Raw genomic sequence first — 21803 nt, 5'->3', positions numbered from 1 at the left:
AGCCAGATTCGAGGGTGTGTATGTGTGTGTGTTTCTCACCGACTCTGATCAGGTCTTTATTCAAAATGAGCTGTCCATAATGAGTTGACCTTCAGGGGATAAACACACAAGTTTGTGCAGCAGGATTCTTCTCTTCCGTGGTGGGTTTTCTGCGGGGCTTCCCAGTGGCCGGTTTCTTGGTTTCTGCAGCCTCCCCCACCTCCACTCATCCGCTGACCCCGTCGTCTCCCCCCGCCAAAGACTTCTTCAGTTTCTTTACAAATACAGCCTCCTTTCCTTTCTCCCCTACTAAAGGCTTCTTGCCTGGAACCCCTCCCCATCTTCTAGGGCCATTGCTGCCCTATCCTCCTGGAGGTTTGATTCTTAACCTGCCCAGGTGCATGGCCTTTGCACGTGGGTTTAGTTAGATTCAACATAATTCTCAGGCTTATCAGTGAATTCTTTTTAAGGACCCTGCGATGACTCTCCTTGTGTGGTGCTCTGGGACTTTTCAGAATTCTCCCAAGGTCTGTGTTGAGCATCTCGTGCGTAGGAAGGTTGTAGTTACTCTTGAAAGAGAAGGTGCCATACAGATCAACTCACTTGCTGAAAGCAAATTTGAAAGGGTGCCCACCAGGAGCGAGTTCCAAAATGTTCACTTTGTCTACATTAAGCAGAGTAATTCCTTTTAAAGGGAAGGGAGAATCAGGGAGCCAGCGATGTTCCTCAAGGCCTTGATAGCATCTTCCCAATGATAGGAGATGCGGGGTCCCCTGCCGTGCGCACACCATGGTTTCCCAGTTTGCACTTGCCAGTGCTCATCTGCTCTAAGGCAGAGACCTACTGATATTATTCCAGGCCTTACGTTTATGAAGAAGCCAAACAGGCCCCTTGTTCCTCTCATCGCCTTCAACATCATCTTCAACCAACAAAGGAAGTTCAGGGCTTCCTCAATACAGTGACCTTTAGCTGTGACCAGCCCGGTAAGGCCGAGGCAGCCAGGGCAAAGCAGATGGCACACCACTGCGGGGCCAACGTGCCAGGTTTGGTTGGCTCAACTTGCGGGCCCCACGACGCGTCAATTTCCCCAGTTAAGAATCACATTTCTCAAATTGTAGGAATTAAAAAAAGATTATGTCTTGCTCAGTAAGAATTTTCGGCAACTGTCGCTGAGAACCCAGTGAGACGCCAATTACGACATCACTGCAACAGATTTTGGGATTTTTAACTTATCGCTGCCAGAGGGGCGAAAACGAATCCCAAGGAGGACGGCGACAGCGTTCCCGGGCCGCGAGTGCAGGTCGCGGGCGCCGCGCAGCTCGCAGCCCCCTCCCCGCGGGAAGCGCGCCGAGCCCCTCCGGGCCGCGCCGCGCCAGCGCACCGCGGGGCCTGGGAACCGCGCACCGGCTGCGCCCGGAGCCCCGCGGGGCGGCTGGACGGACGGCGCCCGCTCCCAATCGCGGGGCGGGGCCGAGGGGGCCGGCGGGCGGTGGCCAATGGGAGGCCGCGGAGCGGACGGGGGGCGGGGCCGCCGGGCGGGCGGGCCGCGGCGTCGGGAGCCGGCGCTGCAGAGTGGGAGCCCGGGAGGAGCCGGCGGAGCCGGAGGAGGACGGCGGAGGAGGAGCAGCGCCGCGCCCCCGCCCCGACCGCTCGCCCGCCGGCTCGCTCGAGCGCAGGCCGGTCGCTCCAGCCGCAGCCGGCGGGTCCCGGCCGCCTCCCGCCGGAGCCCGGCGCGGGCAGGGTCCGGGCCGATGGGCAGCCCCGGGCAGCGGCGGGCGGCGAGGAGGCGGCCCCGGTAGGCGCCGCCGCGCGCTCGCGGGCTGCAGCAGGTCGCGGCGGACTGCGTCTCCGAGGTGCGTTCAGGGCGACGAGCGACGGGAGGCGAGGCGGGGTCCGCTCGGGAGTCTCCGGGTCGTGTCCCGGGACCGTCCCGAAGTGAGGGGCTGCCCTTGGGGGCGCCTCGGGGTTCCGACCGCGCGGCCGGGGCGCGGGGCGGGGGTCCGACTGGCAGATGCGCCCGCGCTCCGGAGCCCGGGGTGAAAGAGGAGCCGTCGCCGTTCGTTCTCAAAGTTATCGATCGGCTGAAAGGTTATCCCGGTCTCGTTGACGCGAGCACTGAACGAGGACTCTCCGGGCGCGCAGCGACTCCTCCGTGACTAGCCCGAGAAAAGAGAAGGGCTGCCCGGCGCGGCTCCCCGGCGCGCCGGGCGGGGTTACTTGCTGAACTTGCTGCGGGGTTTATTCCCCGTGAAGGCGGTGTGCCCGGCCCTCTTTGTAAGGTCCCAAGCGGCCAGCGAGCGCCCTTCCTGGTGGCCCGACGGCTCCGCGGCTCCCCTGGGTCCGCGGCTCGCTGCATCCTCCGCTCCCGGCCCTGCTTGGGGGCCCGCGTATCCTTGAAGCTAGTTTGGCCAGGTCCTGGGAGTATCCCCTTGAGCACCTACAGATTAATTTCAACCGCGCCGCAAACCGAAAGAATCAATCTCGGTTCATCTGTGAGCGAGAGCCGATGCTTCTCGGGAAGAGAAAACAAGTTGCCATGGCCCCTCTGGGAGATATTTGTCATCATTAACCTGCTTCAGTTAAATTAATTCAGCCCAAGATGACTCCAGCGTGAGTATTGGAAACATCAAGTGCGTTGGCCACGGAATTGTGGTCACCAAAAACCTGATTTTGGTCAAAACGCAATTGTAGACTTTTTGCATTTTGTTTAGAGTTAGACACGGTTTTTGATAAGGATGGCCTTCTTTTTTAAACAAAGAATTTTGGTGATTCTCATAGGTTTGCTCAGTAAGTTCCAGATAGTCACTTAGATTTTTCTTTTCTTTGCCTCTTTTGTCTGCAGTTTTCATTTCTAAATGTTAACACTAGATGGCTTTCTTATGACAGGCATTTAGTAAACTGCGCTTTTGAGTTGGCTGTCTGCTATCCATCCAGGTTGTAATTTTTCCAGTTTTACAATCAGTAATGGGAGAAAAAAAAAAATCTCCCAAACTGTTGCTTTTGAAATATATTACTTCCCTGTAAAACTAATATTTATGTAGATGTCATAAAGTGGTCTGTTACTTCTGGTGTTTCTAAAGATGTAGTTCAGGAGACAACTTGGTTACTGTTTTTAGTCACAAATTTAAGGATGTCTGTTTTTACTTGAAAAATTTAAAGTTCTACCATGAGACTTAAAATTTTATTTATATAACGTTTCTACTAATGTTTTCTGCTTACTTTAGTAGCTGGTTGCTTGATTCAGAACAGTATAAAAGAATGTAATTCATGAGAAAGTGTAATCTTCCTTGAGTTTTTGGTACGCATACTATTGATTCTTTCTAAAGACTCTGCTGATGCATTTTGGGGAAGAGATGTTGTTGGAAGTATACATGTGTGAGTCAAACATTGTGTTGGGGCCCTTTTTGTTTCTCCGACTGATATTGGGTGTTTCATTTCTAAGCGCAACCCTTTTTTTTCAAAAGTACCATGACTTGTAGTTGGCCATTTAGGTAGCAGGAGGTTCTTAATTTTGTGTTTTCAGGACTTTTTCTCTAAAGTAAGACCATGGCAGCCTGTCCAAATCTTGCCTAGGTAGGCAGACTTATTTAGAAGCTGGAGAAATATCTCAGCATTTCTCAAAACTTGTCACTTATTGTGTGTGTGTCTTACCCAGCTTAAAATATATGTTAAATTTGTTGGTTCTAAATTAGAGCATATTCACAAATAGCTGAAAAAAAAAATAGACCTCTCTCGCAAACATCTGGTAAGTAGGGAATGAAATGAAATCAGAAACAGCTTTTATCAGTACCCACATGCTACCTATAGATGGGGTGAAATGAACTTGGATAAGAAGCAGTGTAAGCATTTGGTCTAGAAAATAAACCAGGAGATAAATTGCAGGTGTGGAAGTGGAGCTTCTGGCTCTATAGTATGGGCTGCACATTTTCTCTAGTTGATTTAAGTGTAAATTTTCCATCAAGTGCTTTTGATGTGTTTAAATCTTAGCCTTTCTCAAAGAGCTGTAATTTTCTGGAATGAAAGAAGGAAATTGTCAGCATCATGATCTGACTTTTATGGTACTTACTGTAGTTAAAGCTGTGTGATACAGTTTGTAAGTTTTGTTTTATTTTCTTTTGAGACTGGAATGGTATTTAGTAGAATTCTCCAATACCTGAGCTTGATAAACACCTGTCCACCTTGAGGGATCTCTTTACCTGAGGTCAAAGGGTTATTGGGTTATTCTTTTTGGAAATCTATCTATTCTTCAAAGTGAGGAAATAATAGTGAGATATCTTGAAAGGGCAGTGGTCTGGTAACTGAAACTGGGTTAGGAGTGCTGTGTTTGGTCATCAAAACTAGTTTAAAGGGGTTGCATTTCCTGCATCCTTTCCAAAGAACTGTGTGTTTGTGTAGATCCAGCCCCCTCGTCCCCAGTCATAATTGATCAATGCAAAGGGTTTTGTGTGTTGAGCTTTTTTTTGAGGTTGAGAAAGGCATTGTGTCTTTGAGCTTATGATCTGCTTAAGGTGGTGGTTTAGGATTACAAATCCCTTCAAAGACATGCTGGATCTGAAGAAAATTTAGACTGTTATTGTCAACTGAAAAGCAGAGTGTTTTTTCCCCTGTGTTGAACTTGAATGAAATATGAAATACATGCCTAAAGAATATAGGGAACCATATTCCAGATTTTCTCCTTCTATTAATGAACCTGTTCCCTTGCAGGGTGATGTGACAGGAACCTCTGGCTTCCTGCTTCTAGGGCCTGGCACAGATGAGTTTGGATAAAGTTTTTTCATGATCCCTTTCAGCACCAACATTTTAGGTTTCTTTAATGTTTTAAATAAATATATATATAGAGTAATGAACATGACTGACTGGGATAGCTTATAATTTTTAATGATTGTTTTTGCTTTCTTTGATTTATAATAAGTTGGTATGGTGGTTTAGTGCCTGCCAAGCGGGAGACCTAGGTTCGATCCCCCAGTTGGGATGACCCCCTGGAGAAGGAAATGGCAACCCACTCCAGTATTCTTGCCTGGGAAATACCAGGGACAGAGGAGCCTGGTGGGCTACAGTCCATGGGGTCACAAAGACGTACCTGACTTAGCAACTAAACAGCAAAGCTGGCACATGAACATTCATGAGAGTTACACCTTACTTAGTTTACGCCTAGAAATTGAGGATTCAGAAATTGCTTTTTTGTTACAGTCACATTTAGCTGTGACTCCCTTTTGAAGGAAGGATAACAGTGTGATAGGAATTAAATGCCTCATAAATTCAGAGATAAATTATTTTGATCCTTTGTGAACTTGATTCATAAACTTTGGTTCCAAAGAGTGGTCCAAGGAAGCCAGATCTTACAGTAGAAGTTCTGTTTCTTGGGAGGTTTCACATTTAGTGTAACCCAGTTCCTTTGTATATGTGTGTACGTGCACGTACATGCGTGCTAAGTTGCCTCGGTCATGTATGACTTTGTGATGCTATGGACTGTAGCCCACCAGGCTCCTCTGTCTATGAGATTCTCCAGGCAAGAGCACTGGATTGGGTTGCCATTCCCTTCCCCAGTGGATCTTCCCAACCCAGGGATCGAACCAGCCTCTCTTGTGTCTCCTGCATTGGCAGGCAGCTTCTTGACTAGCAGCAGCTGGGAGGCCTCTGTGTGTGTGTGTGTGTGTGTGTGTGTGTGTGTGTGTTGTAGTAGTAGTAGTATTAGTTGCTCAGTTGTGTCCCAGCCCAGGGATCAGGCGATTCTTTACTGTCTGAGCCACCAGGGAGGCCCGTGTGTGTGTATATATATCACCCCCCCCAACATTGTATAGCTAATTTGGGTGATAGAGAAGAAGATATGCAGTAAGTTGAGTGTAGTTGGCATAGCATCTGTTTACCACAAAATCCACAAGGTTATCCTTTCATGTCATTCTTATACTTTTTGTTTCTGTCTACTTCTAAAATTAAACATCAGAGACAAAAATTAAACTTTATAGGTTGTCAGATTTGCCACTTTTTATGTTGCTACGTACATACATTGAAAATTAACAGCACCGATTCCTGTCTACTGTGAAGGTATTTCATCAAGATACACTGATATAACAAAGAAAGGAGGACATGTATGTATGTTGTCATTACTGACGCAGGGAAAGTTCTTCGTCCAGAGAGGGCATAGGTTAAAATTGCTCCCACAGGCATATAGACCGCCATACAAAGACACTTTTCCTTTTGCGTAGATCAGTGAAAACTTCACTGTGGACCAGAGTTTGGAAATCACTGACCAATTCAACTAACCCTTCTTTGATGTTGGGGTCCCTTTATATATCCACATGTGGCCTAGTAAGGAATGGAGAGTTCCACCCTTCTGACGTTTTGACCACCAGAAGGTGGTTTTCTACCTGTCGAGTTGAAATCTAATTCTATCTGTTAATAGGAATTCCATCCCCTTGGTGGCCTCCAAAACTAAACCTTCTGTAGAGGTGTTCTAGTTACTCACTGACAGTACCTGTCCAGGTAAGGCCTGGAGCTGAAGTCTTCCCACTCACGGCCTGTGCAGAGTAGAATAGGGGTGCCCTTCCTTCAACTTGCAGGTCCTGTTGAGTTCACATTCACCTTTTTGCTCAAACTCAGAGAGTTTCCTGTTCACGCGAACCTCTGGTTCTTAGTCACGTGTTATCTTGAAGCCACGTCTTCCTGTCCTGTGCTAATGCAAGACCTTGCATTCATTGGACTTTGTCTCATTTTATTGTGGCTGATTCTTCCCATAGTGTTTTTGGGAATTTGATGCTATTATCAAAGAACCTTTGCCAGCCTTCCCAAATAAATGCTGTCTGCACATTGGATATCTTACCTCAGTTGCTGGCTAAACTGTGAATGGTGTCTCTGGATGTTTCCTTCTAGGATTGATTGCGAAGTGCAAGTTGCTCAGTTGTGTCTTACTCTTTGTGACCCCATGGATCTCCATGGAATTCTCTAGGCCAGAATACTGGAGTGGACAGATATCCTGAAAGATCATGTCAGGCCTTCTTTGTTGGTCCTGCTGACCAAGTTACTCCAAGAACTGAGTTCATTTTCATTGTGTCCCTAGTAACTTGAGCCACGCTCTGCATGGTGGGGAATTGAGAAATAGATGTTCAAAGATTGACTGAGGGAGGGGCTTAGAAGCTAGGGCTGTACCGTGACCTGTGACCTCTGGAGGCCTTCAGCTCAGTTCAGTCGCTCAGTCGTGTCCGACTCTTTGGGACCCCATGAATCGCAGTTAAAGTGATGGTGGGAAAAAGCAAAATGTTGTGGACTTTCTTAAACACATCTTGCAGTCTCGTATTGTCTTATTTTGAATGGCTTTCAGATATTTGGCTTTCAGATATTTTCAAATATTTCAGATATTTGGACAGACACCATCTTTTCCCAATTCCCTGTGTCTTAATTAGTTGATACTCTTTTCTTCCTGTTTCATAAATAATCATTTAGCCGTAAGGGGTGTCTTGAGTGCTACCAACTGGATTACCCTATACTTTTCACTTTTGTGTAGTTGCTAAATCTTCCAGGAGAAGCTCCCAGTTAGTTGAGCTGTTTAAGAAATCAGAACAGTCTAAAGTAGGCTATTTAGTAGTATGTTCAAGTACTTTGAAGTGAAAGAAAAAAAAAATCCAGGTAAAGAGCCAGTGTTAAAAATGGTTACTGTGGAAAGTAATTATGCTTGGGTGAACACAAAATTATGTCTGCTTAGATGAACCGTCATGTAGACATTTTAAAAAACTCTCTTGACTGTAATGCTTAGGGCACAGTAGCGTGTGTGGTCTGCATGATTGCTTTCACTGTCTTCAGGGGACTTGGATAATTGTTGTGCCCTTTGGAACAGTGGATATTCACATGGTTCAGAAATAGGGTAGGCGTACAGTCCTCTTTGTATTGAAGTTTCTAATAAGTAATTTTAGGAACTATGCTTTGGGTTCTTCATACAGGACACATGCTGTTGTTTTGGAGTATTTAATGATTTAATCTAAAGAACAATGATTTCTTTGTAGTAGGGTCTCTGCACTTTTTCCAGTTGCCTCCCAGCCATACAAAGTCTCCGGTGCTTAATGTACATGTGCGCACACACACGTTTGTCTCTATGCTTGTGTGTGTGTGTGTGTCTAATATAGTGTGTGTCAAGAAGTGAAAGTGCTAGCTGCTCAGTCGTGTCTGACTCTGCAACCTCACGGACTTTAGCTCACCAGGCTCCTCTGTCCATGGAATTCTCCAGGCAAGAATACTGGCGTGAACTGCCATGCCCTCCTCCAGGGGATCTTCCTGACCAGGGGATCAAATCCATGTCTCCTACCAATATGTATATATATACACAGCTCAAACGGCAAAGAATCTGCCTGCAATTCAGGAGACCAGGGTTCGATCCCTGGGTTGGGAAGTTCCTCTGGAGAAGGGAATGGCAGTCCACTCCAGTATTCTTGCCTGGAGGATTCCATGGACAGAGAGACCTGGCGGGCTATAGTCCATGGGGTCGCAAAGAGTTGGACATGACTGAGCGACTGACACACACACATGTATGTATCTGTAACTTTGCCATGTTAAATACGGACATTGTAAGTGCGTGCTCTGTTGCTCAGTCATGTCGACTCTTGCAACTCCATGGGCTGTAGCCCACCAGGCTCCTCTGTCCTTGGGATTTTCCCAGCAAGAGTATTGGAGTGGGTTGCCATTTCCTCCTCCAGGGGATGGACAATACAAAACATAATAATATACATTGTAAGAAGTCTGATAACAAACCTGAATGAATGTTGGAGTGTTTTGATTCTTAAGAGTTTGATTGTTACCCTTTGATGTGTGGCCCGGGCCCAGAGACCACTGCTCTCTTACCCTCTCTGGTTATAGTTCAGGGTTGTTTGGAAACGGTTTCTCTGGGGCCTGCAGGGTCTTGTGAATGGAAGCGTAAGACAGACTCTGCCCTTCATAGGTCTTCTGTTTACTGTAATTGTTCTTTATCCTGAGGACAGTTTTTACTTTGGGCAGTTTTCTTCCAGAATTGCTTGTGGGTTGCTTAGTGAAGTTGCTGAGTCATGTCCGACTCTTTGTGACTCCATGGACTATATAGCCTACCAGGCTCCTCTGTCCATGGAATTTTCCAGGCAAGGAAACTGGAGTGAGTTGCCATTTCCTTCTCCAGGGGATCTTCCCTACCCAGGGATTGAACCTGGGTCTCCCGCACTGCAGGCAGACTCTTTACCGTCTGAGCCACCAGGGAAGTGCTGTGGGTTGCTTAGCTTGAGGTTTCGCAGTGGGTTGCTTAGCTTGAGGTTTCAACTTGGGGGTGGGATGGGAGAGTGATGACGTGGTGGAGGATACCATTTTCCTTGCAGAGTTTCTGGTTGAACACAGCTGTCTGGGGAGCATCATATTATTGAAGCATAGTGGACACCAGACCCAGAATGAGGATAGAGGGACGTCACTAATCGTGGTCATCTAGAAACTTCTAACTCAGATAAAACCATAGTTCAGAAAGATACATGCACCCCAATATCCATTGCAGCACTGTTTACAAAAGCCAGGATAAGAAAACAATCTAGATGTGCATCAACAGAGGAATGGACAAAGAGGAAATTCGGAAAACTAAGATCATGGCATCTGGTCCATCACTTCATGGGAAATAGATGGGGAAACAGTGGAAACAGTGTCAGACTTCATTTTTTTGGGCTCCAAAATCACTGCAGATGGTGATTGCAGCCATGAAATTAAAAGACACTTACTCCTTGGAAGGAAAGTTATGACCAACCTAGACAGCATATTAAAAAGCAGAGACATTACTTTGCCAATCAAGGTCTGTCTAGTCAAGGCTATGGTTTTTCCCATGGTCATGTATGGATGTGAGAGTTGGACTGTGAAGAAAGCTGATCACCGAAGAATTGATGCTTTTGAACTGTGGTGCTGGAGAAGACTCTTGAGAGTCCCTTGGACTGCAAGGAGATCCAACCAGTCCATTCTAAAGGAGATCAATCCTGGGTGTTCATTGGAAGGACTGATGCTAAAGCTGAAACTGCAATACTTTGGCCACCTCATGCGACGAGTTGACTCACTGGAAAAGACTCTGATGCTGGGAGGGATTGGGGGTGGGAGGAGAAGGGGACGACAGAGAATGAGATGGGTGGATGGCATCATCGACTCGATGGACGTGAGTTTGAGTGAACTCCGGGAGTTGGTGATGGACAGGGAGGCCTGGTGTGCTGCGATTTATGGTGTCGCAAAGAGTCGGACACGACTGAGTGACTGAACTGAACTGAACATAAATAAAAGTGGAATATTCCTCAGCCATGTAAAGGAACAAAATTGGGTCATTTATAGAGATGTGGATGGACCTAGGGACTGTCATACAGAGTGAGGTAAGTCAGAAAGAGAAAAACATGTCTGGAATCTGGAAAAATGGAATAGATCATCTTATTTGGAAAGCAGAAATAGACACAGGTTTAGAGAACAGATACATGGACACCAAGGGGGAAACGGAGGGGTGGGAGGAATTGGGAGTGACACATATACAATATTGATGTATAAAATAGGTAGCTAATGAGAATACACTGTATGGCACCGGGAACCAAAGCATGGTGGTGACCTGAATGGGAAGGAATTCCCTAAGAGAGGGTATATATGTGTATGTATAGCCGATTCACTTTGCTGTACAGTAGAAACTAGTACAGCATGGTAAACAACTATGAAAAGTGAAAAGTGTAAAGCAGCCATACTGTAATAAAAATTAATGGAAAAAAAAGAGCAAGAACAGTTTTGAAAGTGTAGGTTAATATTGGCTAGGACTGTAGCGCACAGCCACCCCAGGTACACCACGGGCCAGGGTCCTGGCTTCTGGAGGGCGCGTGGGCTGCAGGGGCGGAGGGGAGCCTGGTGGCCGCCAGCTCCGCCTGCCCGCCCACCCTACCCAGCCGCCCTGTGTGCTGAGCCATTTACTCCATAGCGTTTCTCATTGCCTGACATGATGTTTGTTGTACGTTGGTTTTTCTGTGTTTATCTTCCGCCTCCCCTCCATAGAATGTAAGTGCCGTATGAGCAGGGGCATTTCTGGTCATTACTGCTGTACTGCCCCGGTTTCTGCCACATAATAGCCTCTTAGCAAACAAATGTTTGATAAAGACAGGGTTGAAAGCCCTGGGTTTAAACACGGAAGCACTGTGTGTCTTGGCTTTTGTTGACCTAAGGAAGTGTTGCCTTGAGGCTCTCATTATTTCTATTGTAAATGATCTACCCAAACAGCCTTTTATGCCTCATTTTATGTCTTTTCTGGGTTCCCTGAAATGACCTGTAATTGAACTCTGATATCAAAGTGCTGAAAATGGAGAAGTAGTTTCTGAAGAGGGTGACAGCGGAACTCCATCTGTTAAATCATTATTGCCCCATTCCAAGGGGTGTGGTTTGGGGAGGGTGGGCAGCCCGGGGTGAGAGGGTGTGCTTTACACCTTTCCCAGGTTTCAAAGTCTGATACCAACTCACTGGCCTTGGCCTGATTGGAATCAGATGAAGCTGCAATTCACTTACAAGTCTGGTGTGGACTCCTTAATAAAGATCACTTTATTATCTTTAAAGATAAGATATTATGTTTAAAGAAAGAGGATTTCTGAATTGTGCAGCATTATCCTTTCTCTCTAGGTTGATGATAATTTCTGCAGGAAATGGTGATTTTGTAAAACCGGTCCGTAGCGTGTGTCCACCCTCTGCTAACGTAGTCCTCTTGCTTTGAGAATTGGGGACTGTGTGGGAGTGTTACTTAAGCCTCACGTATGCTCCGTGCTCCCTAAGCATCGGTAGGAGCCTTTCATCTTAATATCCTCAGTTCAGTTCAGTTCAGTCGCTCAGTCGTGTCCGACTCTTTGCGACCCCATGAATCCACCTGGTACTAATTCCTGTAGTGCGTGAATTCAGGGGGATGTCATTGTAACTCCTGCTTGTTGAAACATGTGCGTGAAGGTTTGCTATAAGAGCTGTGGGCGAGGCTGAGAGATTAAAAGTAAAATCACCTAATCTATCAGCAACTTTGTTTATTTGAAGATCATTGGAAGCCATTTGGGATAATGGATCTGTTTAAAAGGTTTAATTTTTTTATTTAAAAAAATTTTTATTGGAGTTAAGTTGATTTACAGTGTTATGTTAGTTTCAGGTATAGAGCAGTGTGAATCCGTTTTATATATACATATATCCACTCTTTTTCAGAAAAAGTTTTATGTGAGAGGAATGAGTGAGGGAGGTTAATGTTTTTGAATTAGAAACAGGATAAAGAACTGGGGAGAGAGATTCCTGAAGGTAGATTTCAAAACAGCCATTGTGCTTGAACTTTTATTTGTGGTCTCCTGCAGACTGAAGGAGAACCTTACAAAGCTGATGCGATTTACAACCCCCTGCCCGCTGCCCCACCAATGATGTGAAAACTGAGATTTCAGACGAGAACACACGTGGTTTTCTGAATCTTAGCTCTTAAGAGTTTAAACTCGCCTTTCTGCCCCCATGTGGGACCCTAGGTACTTTGTGGGGTCCAGTTGATCTCAGTAAATCATAAAAAGAGTGGGGGACATAGTTAAAGAAAGTGTATTCAGAGAAAGCCAGAATTATCTCACTGCTGCCCCTGCAAGTGGGAAGTGGTAGCCAGGAACAGGCTGCAAAGCTATTGTTCTAGCCTAAAACTCTTCGATCAGACAGTGGATCCTCTGTTATTCATGAGAAATTTTGTCGTTTAACAGTTCTGCTGATTGAACCACTCTCTCCTCTCTGCTGGGAAGTGAGAGGGCTCTCCTGTGATCCTGCAGAGAACATTTCTTTCGCTCCTGAGTCTTTGCCAGGCTGAAAAGAAGGATCAGAGGAAACCGATTTTCGTTTTGCATTTATACTTCGCCCGATTTGCATCATCTTTGTTTAAGTCAGTTGAATGTGAAGCCCTAAATAAATTTCAGGCATTTAAATATTTAAAAGGATTCTTCCACCATACTAAAGTACTCATCCAAAGAATGACTGCTTGCAACAAAGAAAATAACCCCTTACAGACGTAGCCCATACAGGCTCTGCTCACCTTGTCACTGAATTATAAAACATTAATAGCGGAGCGAGAATGGAAACAGCCACAGAAATGCTTGGCTGGCTCTGTTCCAAAATATTGTTTCCCTGGTAGAGAAAGCAGGACGATTTGTTTAAAACTGGCAGTCGGCCAGTCAGAAGAGCTCTGACGCCATCCGTGCAGTAACTACTCTGCTCCGACTGCTAATTTTAGGTTAGTTAAATCTGGGTGATGTCTGATGGCTGTTGTCGCTGTGTGTCTGGCTATGTGGAGCTTTCTAAATCTATCCTCTCATCCTGGCATCACAGCATCACAGCTCACACTTCTTTCCCAGACGTGTTGTAGCTCAGAAAGGATGTTGAATTGGCCCAGGATATGTGGATGGAGTGAGGAGCAGGCCCTGGGAGGGTTTCAGGAGGCACTGCCTTTCATCTTACAGTTTCCTTTGCTACTTGGTCCACGAACGCTTATCGTGCTTGCCTTCTGCTGTGGGAAGCGTGGGGGAGGATGCAGAGAGGCCCGGCCTCCAGGCAGCAGTCTAGGGACAGCATTCGCTTGTTTTCTACCTGTTCCGGGCTTCTCTGTTGGCTCAGAGGGTAAAGTGTCTGCCTGCAGTGCAGGAGACCTGGGTTCGATCCCTGGGTCAGGAAGATCCCTGGAGAAGGCAATGGCAACCCACTCCAGTACTCTTGCCTGGAAAATCCCATGGACGGAGAAGTCTGATAGACTATAGTCCATGGGATCGCAAAGAGTTGGACACGACTAAGCAATCAGCCACAACTGCAAGCTTTGGGGCTTTTCTGGTGGCTCAGATGGTAAAGAATCTGCCTGCAATATGCAAGACCCAGGTTCAATCTGTGGGTCAGGAAGATTCCCTGGAGAAGGGAATGGCAACCCACTCCATTATTATTGCTTGGAGAATTCCATGGACAGAGGAGCCTGGTGGACTATAGTCCGTGGGGTCGCAGGGTCAGACACGACTGAGTGACTAGCAGTTTTACTTTGACTGCAAGGTTTCACCTGTTTAAAACTGACCTTTCTGGGGAATTCCCTGATGGTCCAGTGGTTAAGACGTGGCACTTTCACTGCCATGGGCCTTGAGTTCAATCACTGGTCAGGGAACTAAGATCCTACAAACTATGTGGCGTGGCCAAAAATAAAAAAGGCAACAAACAAAAACCCTAAAAGCCCCCAACTGAACTTTCTGGAAAAGGCAGAACTAAGGAGAAAGATGAGAATTTTTAAAAAAGCATTTGGGACCTCCCATGGAAGAGCAAAGTAGTATTTCTTTGCTATTGCAGAAGACAGAGGTGGGATGAGGGCTTGGTGGAGTGGTGCAGTGTTGTTGGTTGCGCCTGATTCTTTGGAAGCTCTGGAGCCTGGCGGGCTCCTCTGATTCTTTGGAAGCTCTGGAGCCTGGCGGGCTCCTCTGTCCATGGATTTCTCCATTACCATGGCTGGAGTAGGTTGCCATTCCCTTCTCCAGGGGATCTTCCTGACCCAGGGATTGAACCACATTGTGGTTCAGATTCTTTACCATCTGAGCCACCAGGGAAGGCTGGAGTGGTTCGGTGTTTGTGTTTGCTTTACTTTGCTTCCAGGGCAGTGAGTAGGAGCCAGTTTTCAAAAGGGGATGGCCACACAATCTTAGGTTCTCTTTAAACTCTGGCATCTGAGATTTCCCGGTTACCAGGGGGTGTCCTGGGGGTGAGGCCCTGAGGGCAGGGATCTGGTAACTCCATCCCAGGCGTGGCACAGTCAGCAAATGACCAGACTCAGCGTTTCAGGCCGCAGGGGAACCTCGAGGTTATCTTGGAATCAGTCTTCCTCTTGGTACCAATTTATAAATAAGAGAATGTGAAGAGAGTAGTTTGCCACCTAGGCCCACTGTTTTTGGTAGAACGGGCTGCCCTGTTAGGTGACCTGGCCTGGCTGATGGCCATTCATCACATATATTAGAAGATTCCTATATAAGAGGGACTCTTGGGTTGATGGGCACTCCAGCTTCTTTCAGAGTAAAGACTGGGGGTGATGGAGTGCATGGTGTTTGGGTGTATAGTCAGGAGAACATTCAAGGAAAAGGTAGGATCTGGATTAGGCTTTGGAAAATGGTCAGGTTTCAATTTTTGTTGAAGGGCTCTTGTATGCAAAGCCACTCGTGGCTCTGTATGGATGAGCAGATACAAATTAAACCCTCCCTCTGTTAGCGGTTTCTCAGATCATAGTACTGTCTCCATCAACTTACTCTGCCTAGGACCAAACTTAGATCCCGGCCTGGTTTGGGTTTTGCAACCTCTCAACTGGATTTTATTAACAAAAACAACTTTAAGAAAAGTGATGGACAGTATTTCCAGAGTGGTTGATTAACTTACCTGTCATGTAAGATAGTCAGTCTGATTCCCCTCCCCCATTGTAATTTGCTAAAGATTATAGAATGTGTTTGTAAACCTAAAGGAGAAAATACTTTGGACTCATCAGAAATGAAAAGCCAACATTTTAAAACAAATTGAGATGTAATTGACATGTAACATGATACTAGTTTCAGGTATAGAACACGATTCAATACTTTTATGTGTTGTCAAATGACTATCACAGTAAGTCTAGTTAACATAGTCTGTTGCCACATAGAGAGATACCGATTTTTTTCTCTTGGAATTATAACGTGTGTTTTTTTTTTTTTTTTAGTTATTTGGCCATGCTGGGTCTTTGTTGTGACACTTAGGATCTTCAGCGGGCATGCGGGATCTAGTTTCCTGACCAGGGATTGAACCCAGGCCCCGTGCATTGGGGTGCAGAGTCTTAACCATTGGACCACCAAGGAAGTCCCAGAATTTTAAGATCTACTCCCTTGGCAATTTTCAAATATACCTTACACCGTTACCAACTACAGGTGCCATGCTGTACATTAATTACATCCCCTGGACTTATTCATCTAATTAACTGAAAATGTGTACCTTTTAGCCACATTATTTTGGTATGAGATCACTGACTTTGTTTCAGTTGTTTGTTCTGAGAATAGCACACAGGTATTATATTTGAAATTTAAGACTTTATATTTAGAAACTTATAACTTTTGGTAATTGATTTACCAAAGTGATTTACTTTAAAATTGTTTTGAGCAATCAAAGTGTTCAACTGAGGCAGCCTTAGGAAGCATGCCTGTGGACAGTGAGAGCTTCGGTCGCTCAAACACCTCGTCCCCCACTCTGGCATCCCTGGGACGTGTTCAGTTGCTATCCACGGGCTCTTTTTATGTCCTGTAAAGTAGTAAGTGCTGAGTAAGATTCGCGTACTCCTTTATGCTCTAAAACAAGAGATCTCAGCATAATTAGCATATACTTTCCCTCGGCTTATTTTCATGCCAGATTTCACATAGGTAAGATGAAAGAATTATGTAGTCTCCTGGACACGTATCCTCACCACTTAGATTCTACAGTGTTAGCATTTTATTGTATTTGCTTTGTATATTCCTATCCATCTCTGTCTACCTATCAATCCTTTTTTTCTTTTTTTGTGGAAGTGTTTCAAAATAAGTGGCACACGTCAGTATACTTTGCTGCTAAACACTTCAGCATACGTGTCGTAATTGAGTCTAAAACTTTAAATTTTTTTTGAGGCAAAGTTTATACAGTGAAATGCATGCATTTTAAGTGTATCACTCTAGGAGTTTAGGCAAATGCATGTAGCTAGGTAGGGCTTCCCTGGTGGCTCAGATGGTTATCCATATGCAATGCAGGAAACCCAGTAGTGGTAAAGAACATGCGTCCCAATACAGAAGACATAAGAGATGTGAGTTTGATCCCTGGGTCGGGAAGATCCCCTGGAGGAGGGCATGGCAACCTCCTTCAGTATTCTTGCCTGGAGAATCCCATGGACAGGAGCCTGGCGGACTATGGTCCATAGGGTTGCAAAGAGTTGGACACGATTGAAGCAACTTAGCGCACACACACATGTGTAACCCATAGTGCTGTTAAGATATACCTACCACCCTATGGTTTTTCTACTGGTCATGTATGGATGTGAGAGTTGGACGGTGAAGAAAGCTGAGTGCCAAAGAATTGACGCTTTTGAACTGTGGTGCTGGAGAAGACTCTTGAGAGTCCCTTGGACTACAAGGAGATCCAACCAGTCCATTCTAAAGGAGATCAATCCTGGGTGTTCATTGGAAGGACTTATGCTAAAGCTGAAACTCCAATACTTTGGCCACCTCATGCGACGAGTTGACTCACTGGAAAAGACTCTGATGCTGGGAGGGATTGGGGGCAGGAGGAGAAGGGGACGACAGAGAATGAGATGGCTGGATGGCATCACCGACTCGATGGACATGAGTTTGAGTGAACTCCGGGAGTTGGTGATGGACAGGGAGGCCTGGCGTGCTGTGATTCATGGGGTTGCAAAGAGTCAGACACAACTGAGCGACTGAACTGAACTGAACTGAACCACCCCAGAAAGTTATCTCAGGTCCCCGCCCAGTGTTCCCTCCCTACGCCCAACCTAGGCAACCACTGTCCCTTTTTTCTGTTTGTTTTGAGTAAGTTTCACCAGTTCTTGAACCTCACATAAAGGGAATCCTGCCGTATGTACTTTTGTGTAAGACTTCTGTCTCTCAGCAAAATAATTTCTGCTTTCCCATCCACTTTTAAGTATATTATACCAGGCTGGCTTACCTCTACCTTGGTCACATGCTCTTTCCAAGGATCCTTTTGTCAAGTGATACCAGGAACAAGTTTCTCTTAGGTATTTGTATATTTTTCTTAAGTCTCATCTTTCCCAACAGGGGTGTGGTTTTCACATCTGAGATGGCCATTTTTTGAGTGGGGCTCTTGGAAACCTGGTGCTGCTTCTGTTGGTTTGCTGGTGTGTGCTGCAGGGCTACAGGCCAGCTCCAGGATTCAGCTGGGCTCTCTGGCTTCTGAAGAGATGGACCCAGACCACCATACGCATCATCCGTTTTTTGTGTTTGCTCCTTGGAAACCTTTAGGTAAAAGAAAGCACATCTCTTTATTTTTGCAAACCTATCAGATTTGTGATTAACTTCTTAAAGAAGTTTGAAATAGAAAATAAGTTTTTGTAAGGCATCTTTGAGGAACAGAATTGATCTTCTGTATTCATAGGGATTGTTTTCAGGACAATGCCCCCCACTCAGAAACCAAAATCCAGGGATGCTCAAGTGTTTTATATGAAATGGTGTAGTGTTTGCATGTAATTTACACACATCCTTCCATATACTTTAAATCATCTCTAATTTACTTATACTACCTCACACAATGTAAATGCTGTGTGAATATTTGCAGGTGTGTGGCAAATTCCTGTTTTGATTCTTTGGAAGTTTAAAAATATTTTCAATCTGCGATTGGTTGAATCTGCACTTGTGAAACCTGGGGATGCAGAGGGCCATCTGTAATTTCTAGTTCAAATGCAAGAATTCTGAAGACTAAAATTTCCTGACTTTCGTTTTATGACACTGTATAAAGGAAACTAACCAAATAAGGCTGAAATATTAGGAGATTTTAAAATCATCTGTGCTGAGGAGATATTTGCTGGCAAAATAAAATCCTCGTCAACTTAAGAATAAAATGCCAGGATTAACTGCCGCCTTTGCTCTGCCCACTATTACTGGAGTTTTGAGTTGCTAAACCTCTCCAGCTATGATCAAAACCAAGAAAAAAGTTCTCATCCGTAGTACTGGTTTAATATATAGTGTACACACATCCCCGCCACCACAGTGCTGTCAGTGTGTGAACACTTTTCTTGAAGGCTGTGTTGGGTCGGGTAGTTCTACCTGCTCTAAAAGAGACTCCAGAATGCAGTGTCAAACAAGAGAGAGGCTGACTCCTTTCCTGAGTGACAGCTCGAGGTCTGGGCAGGTGGGCTGCTGACACTCAGGGCCTGGGTTCCTTCCATCTTGTTTCTCTGCTTCCGGTCTTCGTTCTCACTGGTTGGTGGGAGCCGACTCGGCACGTCTGCACTCAGGCTGGCCAAAGGGGAGGGGGCACTCAGGAGGTGGTCATCCGAAGACCCCATGAAGAATCTGTGTCACTGCTGCCCTTGTCCTCTGGAGAACTCAGTGACCTGATCGTGGCTCACACTCACGGGTTGCTGAGCAGTGTCCCCGTTGATGCTGCAGAAGTGGCCTTGCCTTTGATATAGAGCGTGCTCAGGTGGAGTCACTTCCTTGTCAGATACTTCCTGCCTACTCTGTCCTGCTGGCCACCATCCTAGGGAGGGGCTCAGGTTCTGGGGTGGGTAGGCAGAAGGGGCTGTTGCTCTATGGCATGTTCATTCTGGAAGTAGAGTTGATCTCCTGGTAGTATTTGCTTTTGGTGGAATTCTCTTTAAATTGGAGCCAGTGCTGTCTTCTTTATTTATTTTCCACTTCTCAGGCAGTTATCTTTGTTTTTTTTAAATTTATTTTTCTAATGGAGTATCATTGCTTTACAATGTTGTGTTAGTTTCCCCCCTACAAGGACTTGAATCAGCCATGTGTATACGTGTATCCCTCCCTCTTGAGCCTTCTTCGCATCCCTGCATCCTGCCACCCTGGGTTGTCCCAGAGCACCAGGCCGAGCTCCCTGTGCTATACAGCGGTTCCATGCTGGTCGTCTTGAAGTGTAGTTCTGGGTGGAGGATGGGAGGGATTAGTCTGAGAATAATGAGGTTGCAGACAGATTCTGTAACTTGGAAAGAAATGTTCCTGGGGACATGGATTAGGGAATGTAATAAAGGGCCTAGTTCCCCATTTAAAATTCAATCTCATAATAGAAGGCTTAAGAGACAGTTGCTGAATGGAACCCTGGTAATCATTTATTCAGGAGCCCGAGGGTTTCTGGGGAGCAAAAACCTCCCCAGCGAGTCCAGGGGCTCTGGCTTGTGTGTCATTCAGAAGGCAATTCCGTGGGGTCCTGGGCCTCTCCGACTCAGAGAGGAGCTGTGTTGGGGTCTCGGGTAAAGCCTACGGATGTGGTTGTGTGTGTGATTTAGGGAGCTAACGTCACACTGCGTGTGTGCGTGCGCTGTTAGTTGCTCAGTCGTGTCCCAACTCTTTAAGACCCCATGGACTGCATTCCTCCAGGCTCCTCTGTCCATGGAATTCTCTAGACAAGAATACTGGAGGGGGTTGACATTCCCTTCTCTGGGGGATCTTCCCAACCCAGGGATCGAACCTGGGTCTGCTGCATTGCAGGCAGATTCTTTACCCTCTGAGCCACCAGGGACGCGCTAACATCACACTGCTTTCCCCTAAAATAACTCTGGTAGACTCTTTGCAAGCACCTTGAAAGGCTCTTGAAGTGATAATCTGATCGATGGGAGTGGCAGCCTGAGGGACCCAGGGGAGCAGATGTGAGTCTGTCTGGACTCCAGGGGCCAAGGTCACTGCCTCCTGGGTGCCAAGGGTGGTGATGGCTGGGAGTGGTCACCCTGCATGGGTTCTGACTTCTGTGTTCTCGAGCCATCCTGTGGGTTTCCAAGGATGTGCAGAGTGATCCTGGTAGTACCAAACAGCTGTTCCTTCCATGCCATCACCTGATGACACCTGTAATGTGCTGGGACTGTGAGAAGTTCAGGGACTGCATCCAGCTTTGAGTTTATTCAAACTTCTGTTTTTTTCCTGAAGGTTGGAGTGTTCATGTTCTTGAATGACAATCTGAGTGATAGAATTGCCTGCGTCATTTTCCAGTAACCAATGAAAGGGGGGAAGTGAAACTCCTGGTTGAAATAAATGATGCTTGACTTTTTTAAGGCTGGAGTGGCAGAGCGGTTTTTCTTTCAGCAGGAACATCAGGGCCTCTTGACAATCTGGGAGTCGCCTCGGTTTCCTTTCACTGGCTGCTGTCTGTTCAGGCTGCGGTGCAGATGGCTTGTGCTGAGTTTGCTAGTTTTTGCCAACAACTTAAGCGTGGAAGGAGTCAGGGAACCTCCCGAGCGGTGAGAACACAGCTGCTGAGGATGACTTGGAGCGAAGAGGAACGCTCCTCAAGCCTTCCACTGGCTTTGGGGGTAGTCGCTGTGGCTGAGCAGCTGCAGATGGTGTGTTTGCAGCTTGCACTGTGGCAAGTTTGAGTTTTTTTTTTTTAACATCTTTTTATTTGTAGTGAACAAAAGAGCCCCATGTGGAGCCTCATCAGCTAGATCAAGTGTATATAACTTCAGAGGACAGTGTCTCTCTCTTAACTGAAATATTAAACTCCTGTGTAAAGGAGGAAAACTAGCCTGGTGATTTATTGGCATCTGGCTAAACCTGACATGCCTCCAAAATGTGTGCACTTTGACTTTGAGTTAATGGGTAAACATTTGCATCAGCCTTTGCTCTTATAAGTCACTACTCCATCCGCCCAAATCCTTCATTGTTTTACAGCCTGCGCTGTTGCGCGAAGTGTTCCGCAGCCCCTGCAGGGAGTCTGGGCCTGTGTCTCATGCATTAAGTGAGTTTACTTTGTAGGTAGAATGGTGTGAAGGGAATGGGAATGCTTCTGGAGAGGGTGCTGGTGTCTCAGGGGCTATGTCTTTCATGGGAAGAGTGGGAGAAGATGCCAAAAAAGTTGCAAATATCCGAATAATTCTCACAGAAGTGCTTTTTTTTTTTTTTTACCTACCACCTCCCACTTAGTTTCTTCTGTTATCTTTGGACTCAAAATGAAGACCTGTCATGCCCTGCTTTGAACCCTGGGAACAATTCTTACATTGTTGTGTCCAAAGCCATCCTGGCTTCTTGTTGTTCACCTGCTGTGGATTGAATAGGCACCCAGCACCCGAAAGATCCTATTCAGTACATCCTTACTGGAAACGAATCAATTTGATCCCCATCAAG

At 46.1% G+C, this 21803-nt stretch overlaps 1 protein-coding gene across 5 annotated transcripts in view; it reads left to right on the top strand.

Moving 5' to 3' along the window:
- The first annotated feature begins 1565 nt into the window (after positions 1-1565).
- The window catches only part of SIPA1L2 (signal induced proliferation associated 1 like 2), a 256679-nt gene continuing 236441 nt past the window's right edge, over positions 1566-21803 (top strand). For 4 of the 5 annotated variants that reach the window (XM_055425802.2, XM_055425803.2, XM_055425805.2 and 1 more), the window contains exon 1: positions 1566-1832. The gene's annotated coding sequence lies outside the window, so the exon portion shown is untranslated. Of the gene's footprint in view, positions 1833-14518; positions 21418-21803 lie in introns of those variants that run through there. The other variant, XM_055425801.2, reaches the window with a different exon arrangement.

This window comes from Moschus berezovskii, chromosome 12 (genome assembly GCF_049115385.1).
Source record: "Moschus berezovskii isolate FMDL1 chromosome 12, NW_MosBer_1.0, whole genome shotgun sequence".
Classification (NCBI taxonomy): Eukaryota; Metazoa; Chordata; class Mammalia; order Artiodactyla; family Moschidae; genus Moschus; species Moschus berezovskii.
Note: the sequence above shows the minus strand (reverse complement) of the source record. Positions and strands in the feature narration are given on the sequence as shown.